Source organism: Balaenoptera borealis (genome assembly GCF_965194805.1).
Source record: "Balaenoptera borealis genome assembly, chromosome: 4".
In the NCBI taxonomy this organism is placed as follows: domain Eukaryota; kingdom Metazoa; phylum Chordata; class Mammalia; order Artiodactyla; family Balaenopteridae; genus Balaenoptera; species Balaenoptera borealis.
The window spans coordinates 14,287,675-14,307,386 of NC_138861.1; the positions used below are offsets into that span (position 1 = coordinate 14,287,675).

The 19,712-nt window shown below is 34.8% G+C and overlaps 1 protein-coding gene across 4 annotated transcripts in view; it reads left to right on the forward strand.

The window, feature by feature from the left end:
- GRID2 (glutamate ionotropic receptor delta type subunit 2) overlaps positions 1-19,712 on the forward strand; it is a 1,417,069-nt gene that overhangs the window by 976,568 nt on the left and 420,789 nt on the right. The gene's annotated exons all lie outside the window — the stretch shown is intronic.

A 19,712-nucleotide genomic window follows, 5' to 3' on the forward strand; every position in this document is an offset into this window, starting at 1 on the left:
CCATGATGCAAAGAAATAAAAACCAGTTACAAAATGATGTTTCTTACTTAACTTGTCTATTTCTATAGTCAAACTACGTTAAATCAAGCCTGTTTGTATTCAGATTTTCCAGACTGACCTTGCTTGAAATTGGAAGCATTTTTTAAATAATTTTTGCGTCAAGAAAAGAATACAATGCTCTAGTGATGCAAGGCCCCTGAGGATAGAGTATCAAGTAGAATATTCATGAAGCTTAAATGCAAGAGACATCAGATTTTCTGTGGTATTTTAACACTGTATTTCTTTACAAGGGAGCTGTAAAATGAAGAATATGAAAGAAAATAAATATTTAGCATAATACAGAGGACCTATAAAGTAGGTTCTTGCCTCTCTAGTTTTGCAGCTATTGCCCTTACAAGTGTGTGTGTGTGTTTACACGTGCACGTGTGTGTGTGCATATTCCCCTATGGGTCACATCAGAAGTTTCCTTATAATCATTATGAAAATTAGTGTTAAGTTTAGTAAAGATTTGGCTTACTCCTATGTGGGTTAGCCTCTGATTTTCATTGGTGTGTGGCCATTGGAAATTGAGATACATTTTCTTTATTTTGTATGAAAAAGAAAAGATGGGGCATAACATCTTAATAATTGTTTGTTTTTATAAGGTATTTGGAGTTCCTGTGGATGAAAGATAGCCTTTCTTTCCTCAACTTATCATCCATGTTCAATCATGTGCTTTATATGACACTCATTTTCTAAGGTGTTCAAAGAAGATATGCAATGAAAAGAGTCTTGGAAAATATTTAAGGTGCAGTCATCTTTCAGAGTCCTTCGTGTTGAAAGCAGTCACTAAAACGGTGACTGCTAAAAGTTTAATGGGTAATAATATAATAAGAAACTTTGCTATGTACACTTCTCTACTGATATAGCTTTATCGTCTCATGTCATTGATTGCTTTATTCTAATTCTTCATCTAAAAGATAAAAAAGTGTTTGGTAGGTTTTTGAAATACAAATTATTAAACACACCAAGCTCTACCTTGTTTCAAAGCCTCTGCACAGGATCCTGTTTCCCCTTCCAACTTGTGACTATCTTATTCTCAGGTTTTAGGTCACCATACAACATGCAAAATATTGGAGTTACAGAATGAGTAAGCTGAGAAATTATTTCGACCTACAGTATCTTCATTTTGTGATATTCTTGAATATTTAACCTGTAAGATATAATAATGGTCCAGCAACATCTTAGACTGATAACATCTAGTCTGGTTTACATTCTGTTTGAAATACTTGCACCAATATTTTTTTCTTTCAGAGCAGTAGCTGTGACATTATCTGAAATTTAAAATGAGAACCTATCTACAGTGATAATTATAGATAAAATGGACAGTGCTCCCTGTTGCAATGGAGAAGCCTTACACTTGTTCCCAGTATATTTCAGATGTGGGAGATTACAAGAAGGTCATATCCTCCTCACAGCTGTTATATGAATGATGACCAACATTCAGAAGAATCACGTTAATTGCCAGCGCTGTCACAAATGGCATATTTACAAACCTTATCTTTATGGCCGAAGATTCCATAGAATTAAGACTTCAGGAGGGTAAACATGACTGGAACAGATAAATCATAATTCATGGCCTAAATCTGGGCAATAATATTATGTTAGACAAAAAATTCCCAGTTAACTTGAATTTAAAATTAGTATGATTTCAATCTTGAGACTGTGATTTGCTTATTTACAGCAAAATATTTTTACAGTTCAATAATGAAAATCAAAGAGAAAATTATATCAGCACCCGAATTCACACCACTATTGAAATTACTATTAAATTTTTAGGAATGTGTCATGGTCAAATGTTTACGTGTAGAAATGAAAGGATGCAGTACTGGAGTGTTTCCAGAAGCTTTGAGTTTTTCGGTCCCTCCCTCTTCGGCACAGTACTCTAAAGCAGTGTTCCCACCTTTCTCTTTCGTAATTTCCTCTTTTATTCCTCTTATCTGATCTCTCTCTACTTTTATTCTTTTTGTTCTCTCCACCCTAATCACAGCCCAAAGGTGATAGATGAGTGTGGGAAGAAAGCAATATAAGATGGGGAAATAAATCATTGTTTCATTTTTGTCTCATTAAACACGGTTTCCTCATCAAATCCTGTTCTGTAATTTAATGGTCATGAAAATTGGTTATTTTTAGAGTTAGATACCTCTCCTGGCTCATTTGAAAGTTGTGATAGCCAATGTTGTGGTGTTATCTGAAACCTGGAAATAATCACACTTTCCAAAGTGAATCTCATCTTGACAGATTTTTAGCATAATATCAATGTCAGAGAGATTTGAATAGACTGGGATAAGCCTCTGGTAAATGTTAGAATGTTATAAACCTGTCAAGCCTCTTTACTATTCTGTTTAAGAATTCAGAAATCGGCGTCGCTAGGTTTTGATGAGCAACCTCTGCGGTGAGCTTGCCGAGCTGATGCCATGCGTCTGCTTGCCTTCCTACTTTCCTATCCTGGTGCGTATCAGGGGTTCAGTCGCCGGTCATTGGTAACCAGCGGCCGTCTTTTCCTCCCATCACCACTGCACTGTCTGGGCTGTGTGTGGAGCGGAACTGACCTTGAAGGCCTTCACTAGCTTCCACACAGTAGCTTTCTGCCACCTTTCACACCACCTGCATCCATCTTGGTTTATGGCCTCAGAGTAGAATCCGACTTTCACACTGCACTGTGAAGCTGGATTTATTTATATTGTCTCAGTGTAGGTCCCAAGTTTTCTTAAAATTAATCATTTTTATAGTACTTAAATATTTGAAGCATTTAGACATTTTTATTCATTTTTCTTGGTAACCTATAATAAGCCATCAAGTTTAATTTTGAAAGTCCTCTTCCCTTTATATTTATCTTATAAGTACATTGAAACATAATTTTATTACACTTAAAAATTTTTTTCATGTTATTATTTGTGTGGATGAAATATAGTTCTTGCCAAACATACTATAGTATCAGATACTTTATGCTTTGTTAGATGTACAGAAAAAGCAAAGAGGTTTTACACCCTATATGTGGTGGTTAGAAAAATTATTCCTTTTATAGTCGGTTTTCATCATAGCGCTTAGCGTTTACCTTGAGCACTATACTAAGGTAATAATGATAATAGTGATTATAACAAGTATTTCTATTGATCTCATTGTATGCCAGGTACACATACAAGCACTTGCAGCATATTTACTAATTTATTACTAATTTATAACCGTGTACGGTAGGTACTACTTATTATTCTCATTTTACATAGGAGGAAACTGAAGTACAATAGATTTTGTGACTTGCCCAAGGTCACCAAGTTAGTAAAAGGAGCTGGATTCTGTCCCAGGCGGTCTGGCTCCAGAGCCTGCCACTTAAACATCACCCTCTGCTGCTTCTCTGTTTAAAAATAAAGCTGACCTCTGCTTTAGACAATATTAAAAATTTATGATCCGAAGGCATTTTCTAGTTTCTGTGTTTCTAAAATGTGGGTCAGCCACAGTCTTGGGGAGCAAAGTTCGTGGAGATTTAACATGCCATGATAATCTGAGTCTTTTTATAGTTGTGAAATGTTTAAATCCATAGACCAGAAAATTGTATGCTTAGTTTGATTAAAATTTCCGTGAAAGCAGGAAGACTTGCTAAGATAGCATCTTCAAGGATTAGTATTTTGGTTTGTAGTTATGCATGAAATTTTCCGTTCATATATCTACTATATTGCTTGTTTTATTCAAGTAAAACTACTCTAAAATTATTTGATATAATACAGTGTTAAAATATGCTGACAAGAAAATAGCTACCAATTTTACAGACATGTAATTAAGAATACTATCTGGTTAAATCTATACCCTAAATGTTAAATAAAACAGATAACAACATGTGTCTGAACCAGGGCTGAAAGTGAAGCATATATCTATCTGTAAAGATGAGCTACTTAAATTTGGATTCAAATTTGTAAGTCATGATTACATATTAGAAGAGCAAGAAGTGAAAATAAAATGAATAATTGCTAGTTAGTGTCAACCTGGTTAATGAAAATGTCTGAAGCAAAGTGTTTAAATCTTAACTAATGCTGCTGGACTCATGGCGTTCACCTATGCTTTGGAAAATGGATACACATCATCTCCTAGAAAAGTCTTCCCAGGTTATTCTGTTGAAGATGAGGCCTCTGACCACGCTGGCCATACCTCTGGAGTTTCTGGGACGTTGTCTCTCATGGATTGCTCCTACCTAGGCACTGGGGCAGTCCTTATTCTACTGGGCCTCTGCTCACCATCAGCTGCGTGTTTACCAGTCTGGATACAGAAGAGCAACTAAACATCTAGGGGGAAATAATTCAAGAAAATATGAAAAGTTGCTTGGTTTTACAAAGCAGTATATTTAATTTTTTATTGTTTGCATGTATTCACAAAAACATTGTAAAGAATCAACTGTACACGGAAAGCTTCACAGAATGAAAAATAATGGGCAATCATTGTACTCAGGCAGGGGCCTGCCTTCTTGACTGAGTGAATGATTGTTTGTTTGTTTATTATTAGCTTGCATGCTCTGCTCTGTTGCTGCTGAAACTGTCTCTAAAGGCAAATTCCATTAACACTTTCACTTGAGAGATGGCAGGAAAGGAAAACTGTCATAACACAATGAGAATATTAATGCTTCTTCTACGCATAGGTACATTTTCACACATGCACTTCATTATCATGTGAAAATTATAGAAGGATGTTACAACTTATATGTATATGTGCACATATATCATAATTTTCACATGAAAATGAAGTATGTCCTATCTCCAACACAGTACCTTTGAAAGGTGCATTATTATAGTTTGCTATTTACCCCATTACTTGTAGCTTTCTATAAAATCTAAGCTGATTTTCAACTGAATAATCTTAAGAAGGAATAGAAAACTGCATTGTTTTCTTTTTCCATCAGTGCTAATGTTTGGAGGAAATAAATGACTACTCATTTTGCTATATTTCTTAATATTTGATATATTTCTTTTTTTTCTTTCCATTCATGAAAATTATGTGGATAATATTCTCAAATAAAGAGAGCACGCTGGAAAAAATATATCCTAGAACGTACCTCCTTCTATCCCTACAGAATGCAGCAGAGTTTTGCACATACTAGAAAAACAGAATGTTGGAGACTGACGAGTCATAAAAGATCCTCTAATCGTACTCCTTCATCTTACACAGAAGAAAATTGAGACTCATATGTAGCATATGTCTTTGCCAAGGCTTACTGAATGTGAAATCGCAGATTAGAAAGAGCACCCAGCTCTCCATGTTCCAAACAGAGTTATTTCAAATACGGTACTTTGCTTTAAAACATGAAAAAAATAACTTAAAAAGTCTAATGCAACAACAATAAAAATGTCTCCTCTATGGCTTAAACACAGATAAGTGGCTTAATGCTATACCTTAAATATAATGGAATAAATAAGTGTAAGAAAGTAATATGAGTAGGAGAGGGAGTATTTAAATCCTTTACGCTTCTTTTTTTCTTTTTTTAAAAGGCGAGTGAAAGGGTGATCTTCATAATCTGATCTGTGTGGACTTGAGGAAGACCAGGTATTAACGGCACGTTACACATACATAGAGCTCAGAACATTTTACATCTTGTTCAGAGCAAAATAGACCTATTTCCTTTATAGAAAAATCCAGGGGATTTTTTGGAAATAACCTAAAGACTGGCAAATATAGAATACTGAGACATCAGCTGAAATTTAAGATTTCCAGGAGAAGTCTGTCATTGTCCTGTAAAAACACCCAATAGCCTGCAAGATAAAGGACAAACTTCTTAGCACTGTCTCTGCAGCCTCCTTAATTGTTCCCACCAATACTGTCCACCCACTTATCTCCTCGTTCACCTCAAGAGAACCCATGCTTTAGCAGTTCTGAAAAACTGTCAGTTCCTAGAAGCTACCATTACACGTGATGTTCCTTCCAATGGTATTTCTCAGCAATGTCCTTCCAAGACATTGTCATGTATTATTAGGGAAGATATAGGAAAGAATATTAAGAACTGGTAACATCAAAGAGTGCAAAGGCAGTAAACTGCAGTCAGGAGATGAGAAGCAGATTTGGATTGAATCTTCATGAATCATTTTACAAAGTAATCAGCAAAGAGTTTGAGTGGTAGATAATATAAGGCAGGGATGGATTAGAAAATGGACTGGGAATAAATGTCGTTTGAGTATCTACTAGGTAACGTGTATCAATATATACTAGTTACAGTCACATACCCTGTATTTTAATTTTCTTTTTTTTATCTGCCAATAATTGCAAAAATGCAACTCAATTAATTATAGTACAAGTTTTAAAACACGTTGTTGTTTTTATCAATACAATTCACTTGATGTTAGAATCATTTCTTTTATTTATTTATTTTTTATACTGCAGGTTATTAGTTATCTATTTTATACGTATTAGTGTATATATGTCAATCCCAACCTCCCAATTCATCCCACCACCATCACCCCCCCCGCTTTAATTTTCATAATATCTCTATATTTTTGGAGACCAGGAAGCTAAGTGTAAACTCTTATACCTAGTAACCAGCAGAACCAGGAATCCAAGTCCAGTCCTTATTGAAATAGTTGTAACCATAATAATTTATTAATATTTATCACCTTTTTAAAATGTAAAAATGCAGTTATGTTTATACATAGAAGCTCTTCACTCCTCACTGATGCAGGTATTTATTTGGAACAAAGTTTTATAAGAAATCCAGCTCTCTACCCAGTAGGGCCTCCCAGAGTGACAGCACACAGACTCTTGTTCCAAAATCCCAGCAACTGAACCACAGCTTTGCAGGTTCTATGATTGAAACTTGTCATTAAACAAAGTGGATCAACCTTTTGAGACTGATCGAGGCTATTGACATTCGTGAGAGGCTGATAAATACAATTCTGAATTGTTCATTTACAATTAGAAATACAACTGTCAAGCCAACTGGAAATTTGATGTCCATTATTAAGTGCATTTTATCCTTGTAGGCAAATCTACAAAGTATAGTCAGAAATATGTTTCATGACAGTGGAGTCAAGTTGATGATAATAAGGAGAGCAACTGTAATGCTCTGGGCATCGTGCTAAGCTCTTTCTTTAGATTATTTCATTTAATCTCACAATGATATTATGGGAATAACATTTTTGTAGATGAGGAATGAGAGATTAAGAGAGTTTAAGTGACTTCCCCAAGTTTACATAAGTGGTAAGGATCAGAACCAGAATTTAAACCTAAATCTATCTAACGTTAGAGCAAAGGTCTTAATCACAACCTGTTGCTGCCTCCCAAATACGATGTAAGTCACTTGAGGGCAGGGATCTTAAAAACATTAACAGCTCCCGGTGGAGGAATGTCTGCCTTGTGTCCCACAATTGAAATTCATCCTCTATGCTATGCCCTAATTATCACATCAATCCTGTGATATACTCTGGTTTTTTTAAAAACATCTTTATTGGAGTATAATTACCTTACAATGGTGTGTTAGTTTCTGCTGTATAACAAAGTGAATCAGCTATATGTACACATATATCCCCATATCCCCTCCTTCTTGCATCTCCCTCCCACCCTCCGTATCCCACCTCTCTAGGTGGTCACAAAGCACCGAGTTGATCTCCCTGTTCTCTGTGGCTGCTTCCCACTAGCTATCTATTTTACATTTGGTAGTGTATATATGCCAATGCTACTCTCTCACTTCGTCCCAGCTTACCCTTCCCCCTCTCCGTGTCCTCAAGTCCATTCTCTATGTCTGTGTCTCTATTCCTGTCCTACCCCTAGGTTCATCAGAACCTTTTTTTTTTTTTTTTTTAGATTCCATATATATGTGTTAGCATATGGCATTTGTTTTTCTCTTTCTGACTTAACTTTACTCTGTATGACAGATTCTAGGTCCATCCGCCTCACTACAAATAACTCAATTTTGTTTCTTTTTATGGCTGAGTGATACTCCACTGTATATATGTGCCACATCTTCTTTATCCATTCACCTCTTGATGGACACTTAGGTGGCTTGCATGTCCTGGCTATTGTAAACAGCTGCAATGAACATTGTGGTACATGATTCCTCCAGCTCCGTTTTTCTTTCTCAAGATTGCTTTGGCTATTCGGGGTCTTTTGTGTTTCCATAAAAATTGTGAAATTTTTTCTTCTAGTTCTGTGAAAAATGCCAGTGGTAGTTTGATAGGGATTGCACTGAATCTGTAGATTGCTTTGGGTAATATGGTCATTTTCACAATGTTGATTCTTCCAATCCAAGAACATGGTATATCTCTCCATCTGTTTGTATCACCTTTAATTTCTTTCATCAGTGTAATATAGTTTTCTGCATACAGGTCTTTTGTCTCCTTATGTAGGTTTATTCCTAGGTATTTTATTCTTTTTGTTGCAGTGGTAAATGGGAGCGTTTCCTTAATATCTCTTTCAGATTTTTCATCATTAGTGTATAGGAAAGCAAGAGATTTCTATGCATTAATATTGTATCCTGCTACTTTACCAAATTCATCAATTAGCTCTAGTAATTTTCTGGTAGCATCTTCAGGATTTGCTATGTATAGTATCATGTCATCTGCAAACAGTGACAGTTTTACTTCTTCTTTTCTGATTTGGATTCCTTTTATTTCTTTTTCTCTCTGATTGCTGTGGCTAAGACTTCCAAAACTATGTTGAATAATAGCGGTGAGAGTGGGCAACATTGTCCTGATCTTAGTGGAAATGGTTTCAGTTTTTCACCATTGAGAACGATGTTGGCTGTGGGTTTGTCCTATATGGCCTTTATTATGTTGAGGTAAGTTCCCTCTATGCCTACTTTCTGGAGGGTTTTTATCAAAAGTGGGTGCTGAAATTTGTTGAAAGCTTTTTCTGCATCTATTGAGATTATCATATGGTGTTTCTCCTTCAGTTTGTTAATGTGGTTTACCACATTGATTGATTTGCATATATTGAAGAATCCTTGCATTCCTGGAATAAACCCCACTTGATCATGGTGTATGATCCTTTTAATGTGCTGTTGGATTCTGTTTGCTAGTATTTTGTTGAGGATTTCTGCATCTATGATCATCAGTGATATTGGTCTGTAGTTTTCTTTTTTTTGTGACATCTTTGCCTGGTTTTGGTATCAGGGTGATGGGGGCCTCAGAGAATGAGGTTGGGAGTGTTCCTCCCTCTGCTATATTTTGGAAGAGATTGAGAAGGATGGGTGTTAGCTCTTCTCTAAATGTTTGATAGAATTCGCCTATGAAGCCATCTTGTCCTGGGCTTTTGTTTGTTGGAAGATTTTTAATCACAGTTTCAATTTCAGTACTTATGATTGGTCTGTTTATATTTTATATTTCTTCCTGGTTCAGTCTCGGAAGGTTGTGCTTTTCTAAGAATTTGTCTATTTCTTCCAGGTTGTCCACTTTATTGGCATATAGTTGCTTGTAGTAATCTCTCATGATCCTTTGTATTTCTGCAGTGTCAGTTGTTACTTCTCCTTTTTCATTTCTAATTCTATTGATTTGAGTCTTCCTTTTTTTCTTGATTAGTCTGGCTAATCGTTTATCAATTTTGTTTATCTTCTCAAAGAACCAGCTTTTATTTTTATTGATCTTTGCTACTGTTTCCTTCATTTCTTTTTCATTTATTTCTGATCTGATCTTTATGATTTCTTTCCTTCTACTAACTTTGGGGTTTTTTTGTTCTTCTTTCTCTAATTGCTTTAGGTGTAAGGTTAGGTTGTTTATTTGAGATGTTTCTTGTTTCTTAAGGTAAGATTGTATTGCCATAAACTTCCCTCTTAGAACTGCTTTTGCTGCATCCCATAGGTTTGGGGTCATTGTGTCTTCATTGTCATTTGTTTCTAGGTATTTTTTGATTTCCTCTTTGATTTCTTCAGTGATCTCTTGGTTATTAAGTAGGGTATTGTTTAGGCTCCATGTGTTTGTATTTTTTACAGATTTTTTCCTGTAATTGATATCTAGCCTCATAACATTGTGGTCAGAAAAGATACTTGATATGATTTCAATTTTCTTAAATTTACCAGGGCTTGATTTGTTACCCAAGATATGATCTATCCTGGAGAATGTTCCATGAGCACTTGAGAAGAAAGTGTATTCTGCTGTTTTTGGTTGGAATGTCCTATAAATATCAATTAAGTCCATCTTGTTTATGTATAATTTAAAGCTTGTGTTTCCTTATTTATTTTCATTTTGGATGATATGTCCATTGGTGAAAGTGGGGTGTTAAACTCCCCTACTATGATTGTATTACTGTCGATTTCCCCTTTTATGGCTGTTAGCATTTGCCTTATGTATTGAGGTGTTCCTATGGGGGGGGGTGCATAAATATTTACAATTGTTATATCTTCTTCTTGGATTGATCTCTTGATCATTATGTAGTGTCCTTCTTTGTCTCTTGTAATAGTCTTTATTTTAAAGTCTATTTTGTCTGAAATGAGAATTGCCACTCCAGCTTTCTTTTGATTTCCATTTGCATGGAATATCTTTTTCCATCTCCTCACTTTCAGTCTGTAGGTGTCCCTAGGTCTGAAGTGGGTCTCTTGTAGACAGCATATATACGGGTCTTGTTGTATCCATTCAGCCAGTCTGTGTCTTTTGGTTGGAGCATTTTATCCATTTACATTTAAGGTAATTATTGACCTGTATATTCCTACTGATCCATTTTCTTAATTGTTTTCAGTTTGTTGTTATAGGTCTTTTCCTTCTCTTGTGTTTCCTTCCAAGAGAAGTTCCTTTAGCATTTGTTGTAAAGCTGGTTTGGTTGTGCTGAATTCTCTTAGCTTTTGCTTGTCTGTAAAGGTTTTAATTTCTCTGTCAAATCTGAATGAGATCCTTGCTGGGTAGAGTAATCTTGGTTGTAGGTTTTTCCCTTTCATCACTTCAGATATGTCCTGCCACTCGCTTCTGGCTTGCAGAATTTCTGCTGAAAGATCAGCTGCTAACCTTATGGGGATTCCCTTGTATGTTATTTGTTGCTTTTCCCTTGCTACTTTTAATATTTTTTCTTTGTATTTAAGTTTTGATAGTTTGATTAATGTATGTCTTGGCATGTTTCTCCTTGGATTTATCCTGTATGGGACTCTCTGTGCTTCCTGGACTTGTTTGACTATTTCCTTTCCCATAATAGGGAAGTCTTCAACTATAATCTCTTCAAATATTTTCTCAGTCCCTTTCTTTTTCTCTTCTTCTTCTGGGATCCCTATAATTCAAATGTTGATGTTTTTACTGTTATCCTAGAGGTCTCTGAGATTGTCCTCAATTCTTTTCATTCTTTTTTCTTTATTCTCTTCCACGGCAGTGAATTCTACCATTTTGTCTTCCAGGTCACTTAACCGTTTTTCTGCCTCAGTTATTCTGCTATTGATTCTTTCTAGAGAATTTTTCATTTCATTTATTGTGTTGTTCATCACTGTGTGTTTGCTCTTTAGTTCTTCTAGGTCCTTGTTAAACATCTCTTGTATTTTCTCCATTCTATTTCCAAGATTTTGGATCATCTTTACTATCATTACTCTGTATTATTTTTCAGGTATACTGCCTATTTCCCCTTCATTTGTTTGGTCTGGTGGGTTTTTACCTTACTCCTTCATCTGCTGTGTGTTTCTCTGTCTTCTCATTTTGCTTAACTTACTGTGTTTGGGGTCTTCTTTTCACAGGCTGCAGGTTCATAGTTCCTGTTGTTTTAGGTGTCTGCCCCAGTGGATAAGGTTGGTTCAGTGGGTTGTGTAGGCTTCCTGGTGGAGGGGACTAGTGCCTGTGTTCTGATGGATGAGGCTGCATCTTGTCCTTCTGGTGGGCAGCCCACGTCCGGTGGTGTTTTGTGGTGTTTGTGACCTTACTGTCATTTTAGGCAGCCTCTCTGCTAATGGGTGGGGTTGTGTTCCTGTCTTGCTAGTTGTTTGGCATGGGGTGTCCAGCACTGGAATTTGTTGGTCGTTTAGTGGAGCTGGTCTTAGCAGTGTAATGGAGATCTCTGGGAGAGCTCTTGCTGATTGATATTACGATGGGCTGGGAGGTCTCTGGTGGACCAATGTCCTGAACTCGGCTCTCCCACCTCAGAGGCTCAGGCCTGACACCCAGCCAGAGCACCAAGACCCTGTGAGCAACATAGCCAGGTATGTGGATATAGAGGAAGATCATTTTCATTCTTATCATTGTTGTTAATTAAAATAGTTTTAATCCAGACAGTGTACAATGAAGATATTTGGATTAAAGCTTCACTAGCCACTCTAATCCTAGGCTTGCCTCCCTGGGACTCTACCCCCATCAATGTGCCAAAACCTGAGTGTGCGTAGCAAAGATATACTGTGGTTAACTGAAGCAGACAAGAAGGACAGAAATAAAGCAGAATTGCCAAGAACTTCATGTGGAAATCATGGAAACATGATAGTGTCTGCGTGAGGTTCAAAGAAAAGTGCAACAGAAATGGTGCCATGATAGGATGTACTTCAGGGAGCTAGGTGAGCCAGAAGACAAGACTCATACTTTCTTGTTATGAAACTGGCTTAGTGGTAAGACATAATGTTTATTGGGGACTTCCACTATTCGTCCATAAGAATACTTAGCAGAAACTAGATGTTTGGATCAATTCTAAACTTAATAGGGGGATCTGTCACAAGGTGTAACTCCTACCAACAGAGAGGAACTTATTAAACAAGAAGAAATACCAAGAACGCTAGATAATATTATCATTTAATCCTGCAGTATGAGCAAGCCAGAAAAAGAAGTGGTACACAGAGGTGGAAACTGCTAGATGGTAAAAATCCATATTTTACAGAGCTTGCAGAAAGAATGATTAGGAGTCCATATATTAAGAAAACAGTGCAGATACCCAGAGAGCTGCTCATGAATGTGAGAACATATAAAATGATGGAAGCAGTGGTATATAAGCAAGAATGATTACAGAAGACTTATAAGACACCTAAAAAAATTTCCAGTGAGTTTAAAGCAAATATGGAATTGAGAAAAATTCCAAGGGATACAAAAAATTTATAATTCTGTTCAAATAAAGAAGGATAATAAAAAGAGGAAGGTCTGCTGCTTGAGGCTGAGGGTGACATATTAACAGATTACCAGGGGGAAGCTGTACGTCTCTGCTCCATTTAACTTTTCTCCTTAGACAAGAAAGAGGATAACTTCCATTGTAGAAAGAAAATGTTTCACATATAAAAGAGAATGCACCTATCTACTTTGATTACATCCTATGTTATTGTGAAGACTTGAAATTGACATTGCTGAATTATTACCAGTTTATTACTGTTATTGAATAAACACTTATATATGCCAAGCAGTCAATAAAGTATTTACAATTATTAACTCAGTTACTCCTTTAAAGCAACTCTATGAAGTTGATGAGCTTTTCCACAATTATAATGAATAGAAGATAGACATTAAATATAAGGGGCTATCTTCAGACTCAAGATATACCTGTCCAGTGACACCATTTGATTTTTTTTTGAACATTTAAATTTTATTTTCTTTATTTTTTTATACAGCAGGTTCTTATTAGTTATCCATTTTATACATATTAGTGTATATATGGCAATCCCAATCTCCCAATTCATCCCACCACCACCCCCCGCCACATCCCCCCTTGGTGTCCATACATTAGTTCTCTACATCTGCGTCTCTATTTCTGCCCTGAAAACTGGTTCATCTGTACTATTTTTCTAGGTTCCACATATATGTGTTAATATACGATATTTGTTTTTCTCTTTCTGACTTACTTCACTCTGTACGATAGTCTCTAGATCCATCTACATCTCTACAAATCACCCAATTTCATTCCTTTCTTATGGCTGAGTAATATTCCATTGTATATATGCGCCACATATTCTTTATCCATTCATCTGTCGATGGACACTTAGGTTGCTTCCATGTCCTGGCTATTGGAAATAGAGCTGCAATGAACATTGTGGTACATAACTCTTTTTGAATTACGGCTTTCTCAGGGTATATGCCCAGTAGTGGGATTGCTGGGTCGTATGGTAGTTCTATTTTCAGTTTTTTAAGGAACCTCCATACTGTTCTCCATAGTGGCTGTATCAATTTACATTCCCACCAACAGTGCAAGAGGGTTCCCTTTTCTCCACACCCTTTCCAGCATTTATTGTTTGTAGATTTTTTGATGATGGCCATTCTGACTGGTGTGAGGTGATACCTCATTATAGTTTTGATTTGCATTTCTCTAATGATTAGTGATGTTGAGCATCCTTTCATGTGTTTGCTGGCAATCTGTTTATCTTCTTTGGAGAAATGTCTATTTAGGTCTTCTGCCCATTTTTAGATTGGGTTGTTTGTTTTTTTGATATTGAGCTGCATGAGCTGCTTGTAAATTTTGGAGGTTAATCCTTTGTCAGTTGCTTCATTTGCAAATATTTTCTCCCATTCTGAAGGTTGTCTTTTCGTCTTGTTTATGGTTTGCTTTACTGTGCAAAAGCTTTTAAGTTTCATTAGGTCCCATTTGTTCATTTTTGTTTTTATTTCCATTTCTCTAGGAGGTGGGTCAAAAAGGATCTTGCTGTGATTTATTTCACAGAGTGTTCTGCCTATATTTTCCTCTAAGAGTTTGATAGTGTCTGGCCTTACATTTAGGTCTTTAATCCACTTTGAGTTTATTTTTGTGTATGGTGTTAGGGAGTGTTCTAATTTCATTCTTTTACAGGTAGCTGTCCAGTTTTCTCAGCAACACTTATTGAAGAGACTGTCTTTTCTCCATTGTATATCCTTGCCTCCTTTGTCATAGATTAGTTGACCATAGGGGCGTGGGTTTATCTCTGGGCTTTCTATCCTGTTCCATTGATCTATATTTCTGTTTTTGTGCCAGTACCATATTGTCTTGATTACTGTAGCTTTGTAGTATAGTCTGAAGCCAGGGAGTCTGATTCTTCCAGCTCCGTTTTTTTCCCTCAAGACTGCTTTGGCTATTCGGGGTCTTTTGTGTTTCCATACAACTTTTAAGAGTTTTTGTTCTAGTTCTGTAAAAAATGCCATTGGTAATTTGATAGGGATTGCATTGAATCTGTAGATTGCTTTGGGTAGTAGAGTCATTTTCACAATATTGATTCTACCAATCCGAGAACATGGTATATCTCTCCATCTGTTTGTATCATCTTTAATTTCTTTCATCAGTGTCTTATAGTTTTCTGCATACAGGTCTTTTGTCTCCTTACGTAGGTTTATTCCTAGGTATTTTATTCTTTTTGTTGCAGTGGTAAATGGGAGTGTTTCCTTAATTTCTCCTTCTGATTTTTCAACATTACTGTCTAGGAATGCAAGTGATTTCTGTGTATTAATTTTGTATCCTGCAACTTTATCAAATTCATTGATTAGCTCTAGTAGTTTTCTGGTGGCATCTTTAGGATTCTCTATGTATAGTATCATGTCATCTGCAAACAGTAACAGCTTTACTTCTTCTTTTCCAATTTGTATTCCTTTTATTTTTTTTTCTTGTCTGATTGCCATGGCTAGGACTTCCAGAACTATTTTGAATAATAGTGGTGAGAGTGGACATCATTTTTCTGTTCCTGATCTTAGAGGAAATGCTTTCAGTTTTTCACCATTGAGAATGATGTTTGCTGTGGGTTTGTCATACATGGCCTTTTTTATGTTGAGGTAGGTTCCCTCTACGCCCACTTTCTGGAGAGTTTTTATCATAAATGGGTGTTGAATTTTGTCAAAAGTTTTTTCTGCATCTATTGAGATGATCATATGGTTTTTTTCCTTCAGTTTGTTAATATGGACATCATTTGATTTTAAATGAGGTTATTTGATATAACTTGTTCTTGCTGAACTCATATTGTCCTAGGGATCTCTAATTAGTGTTAATAATTTTCAGTAATCAAGTGAAAAGTCTTATGCTATTTTGACATTAAAGTGACCAATTATTGAAACATACAGATTGTCTCATCAAATCTTTAGCTGATATACAGTTGGGAATGACAGGATCTTAAGGCTGCAGAAAGGTCTGAATGGAGATGAAACAATAGGAAGGGAAACCTCCCTTTTTTTTAAGGAAAAGGATTGCTTTTTGGATTAGGATAGAGAAGCCTATTTTTGCCTATTCAATAGATTAAAAAGGTATACTAATATTGCTTTAAAATGCATTTCTTTGATTACTAATGCTGCTGAATATTTTGTCCAAGTTAATTCTTAGTTTGATTACTTGTGCATATTTTTCTTATTAATTTGAAAATGCTCTTTGTACATTAAAAATAAATTTTTCTGTATGCCATATATGTTGAAAATATTTATTCTTAATTTGCCAGTTTGTCTTTAAATTCTTCCTATGTTGTGATACCAAAAACCTTTGAATTTTTTATGTAATCATTAATCTTTCTCTTTATAGTTCCTTCTCTAGGTCTCATATTTAGAAAGGTCTTCCTTTTGGTCTCCAAATTTATGTGAATATAATCTTACATGGTCTGTAGAAATATAATTAATATTTAAATATTTTCCTTTAACTATTTAAAATACTTGAATTATGTTTAAAATAAATGTGAAGTAGGAACCTAACTTTATTTTGTCAAACATAAGTTGTTCAAATATCATTTACTGCATAATCCATTCTTTCCCACCTTTTCATATGTTAAAAATTTTAGTTCATGTTTATGCTTTTTATTTTCTTGTTCTATCCATTTTGACATAAAGCTTTTATTATAGAAACTTAACGATATATTTTAATTACAATATTGATAGGATAAATCCACTATAATATTTTTATTTTCCAAAACATTCTTTTACTACTATGCATTTTTTAATTTTAGAGGCGTTTTAGAATTTTTTAATTATGTTAACATTAACAACAACAAAAACCCTTAAGATAATTTCATTGGCCTTGCATCAAATTTTTAGATTAGTTTTGGAGAAGCATGACATCTTCAAAATGTTTCTTCCTCTAATTTAGAAGAGGTCACCAACCTTTTGGGTATTCCAGACAGTCAATCTTATCCTCAATAAGAAATGATGACTTTGAGTTTCTACTTTAAATATTTTTTCTTGTTTTGCTTCTTATCAAACTTTATTAGCTGTTACTTCCACAATATTAAATAATAGTAGGAAAATATACTCTCATCTAGTTTCTGATTTTAAAAAGAATTCCTTCAGCATAATATGATAGTTTATTTGAAACTGGTACATTTTAGTAAGTTAAGAAATTGTACTTCAACTTTATATTGAAAATTTAAGAAAAGATTGGCTTATATTGCATCAAATTCTACTTCAGCATCTACTCATCTGAGTTTATTTGCCCTTTGATCTAGTAATGAATCACATCTGGAGCAATAATATTTAGTTACTATATTATTTTATGAAATAATGTTGGATTCAGTATGCTATGACTATTAATATGGTAATTTTACATAAGGGAGATTAATTTTCTTTTTTGTGTTATTTTTGTCAGATTTTGTTGTCTGGTATTTTGACTGTATTTAACCGTTGGGAAGAGTATTAGTTAGGCATCACCATAATAAAGAAACCATCTCTAAATTAGTGCTTAAAACAATAGCACATTATTTCTCATTAGTATATGAATTGGTTGGTTGGTTCTGCTGATCTGGATGTGTTCTGCTTATTTCAGCTAGGCTTGGTCATCATCTGGAGTCAGCTGGCAGGTCACCTGAGAGAAAATTGATGTAAGGTATTCTCAGTGGGGATGATTCCTCCCTCCCTCCAGCAACCTAGTCCAGGCATGTTCTCACGGTGGTGTCAGGGGCCCAAAAGAGAGAAAGTCGAACCACGGATGTGCCTTGGAAAGCTTCTGCTTGCATTAAGTTTGCTACTGTTCCACTGGCTAAGCAAATCACATAGCCAGGCCCAGAGTTAGCATGAAAAGGCATTATCATAGGGCATATAGATACAGAGAGGTGTGAAAAATTGGGGGAAATAATACAGTCAAACCACAACAGAAAAAATTTCTTCTTTCCTATTCCTTGCAATTTTTAAAAAATAGTATAGGGATTATCTGTCCCAAGTTAAGTTTTCAAGTCTTCTTAACACAGTTTTGGCTGTGTAAACCTTCTTTAAAAATTGAATTCTTTTCATAAAGATTTTTAAATACCTTAACATATTTTTGTGCCTAGACTTTTCTTAATGAAAAAAAACTTCTTTGTGGCTGTGATAATATTTCATTCCTAAAGTTGTTTATTTTTAAGTTCCCTTCTCATTCTTAACTGGTCTTATAGGAAACATGTCTATTTTATTAATAATTTAAAAGAACCAGTTTTTAGATTTCTTTGTATTAGTTTTACTGTGCTCCTCTTTCTAATTATTAGTTTCTGACTTTTATAGGTTCCATTCTGTACCTTACAAAAAGTTTATTTTACCATTCCTTCTGGCTTCTTTAGTGCAATGCTTATCGTTTATTTTAATTTTGCTGGACTTCAAAATCGCACTTACTTGAATATTCATTTGAGATCAGTTTGGCTTTACCCTGTAAGTTTTGATTTGGAGTCCAACATTTCTATTTTCCAAATATCTGAGATATCCTTTTATATCAATCTTTTTGTAAAGATCTTTATTTAAATCATCTATTTGTAGTTTTAAAAAATATATCTGTTATTAATGCCTATTATTGCATTTTTGTCACATAATGTGAACTATCCCATTTATCTATTTGGTAACTTGCTCCGAATTTCAGAATATATGTAGTTGTTTTGGTTGACTAATATAAAGTTAATGTTCCATAAATGCTTAAAAATATGCTGTATTCTCTGTGGAATGTACATTTATTTTATAATTAGTAATTGAATTATATGAATTATAACATTATTAAAATTGTTCATATAGTTATTTTTATGTTATCAGTTATAGATAACTAATGGTGTTTTAATTTTTCTACCCCATATTCATTTCTGTCCATATCTATTTGTGTATATCTCTCTTCATATGTATTTCTTTATGTCTCTTGCATTTCTAATATTTTTACTTTGTATATGTGTGCTCCTTTTTTTCATGTATAAAGTTTCATCAGCTGTATTTTGTAACACTTTACCATATTTAATAATTTTCTTCAAATTCTATTTTGTCTGACATAACTATTGCTATACAAGCTTATTTTTAATTTTTTAGTAATAATAATAGCTAACACTTCTTGACACTGTGGAACATAAACAGTTATTAAATATTTTACATGCAATGATTCATTGAGTCCTCACAAGAACCTTATGAAGTAAGTATGATCATTGTTCCATTTACCGAGGTATAAAGCTGAAGCATAGGGAATTTATGTAAATTGTTGAAAGTCACAAAGTTGATAAATAGCAGGGCTGGAATTTGCCAGGCTATCTGCCTCCAAACAGGTTTTTAGAAACTATATTCCATTCCTTCTTTTTTTATATGCTGCTTTGTTTCATAAGAATTAAGTAATTTCCCCCTCTCTTTAAGTTCACTAAGTCTTTACATGGCTGTGTCAGATCTACTAATAAGCCCATCAAAGGCATTTTTCATCTCGGTTCCTGTGTTTATTATTATTATTATTATTATTATTATTATTATTATTTCTAGAATTTCCATTTGATTATTTCTAGTACAATCCATCTCTCTGTTGAAGTTTTACACCTGTTCATGCACACTGTCCAGTTTTTCTGTTAGAGCCGTCGTCGTATTAATCATGGTTAGCTTAAATATCCTGTCTTTTACTTCCACCATCTGGGTCATATCTGCATCTGGTTCAGTGATTGGTGTATCTCTCGACAGTGGGGTTTTCTCTTGCTTTTC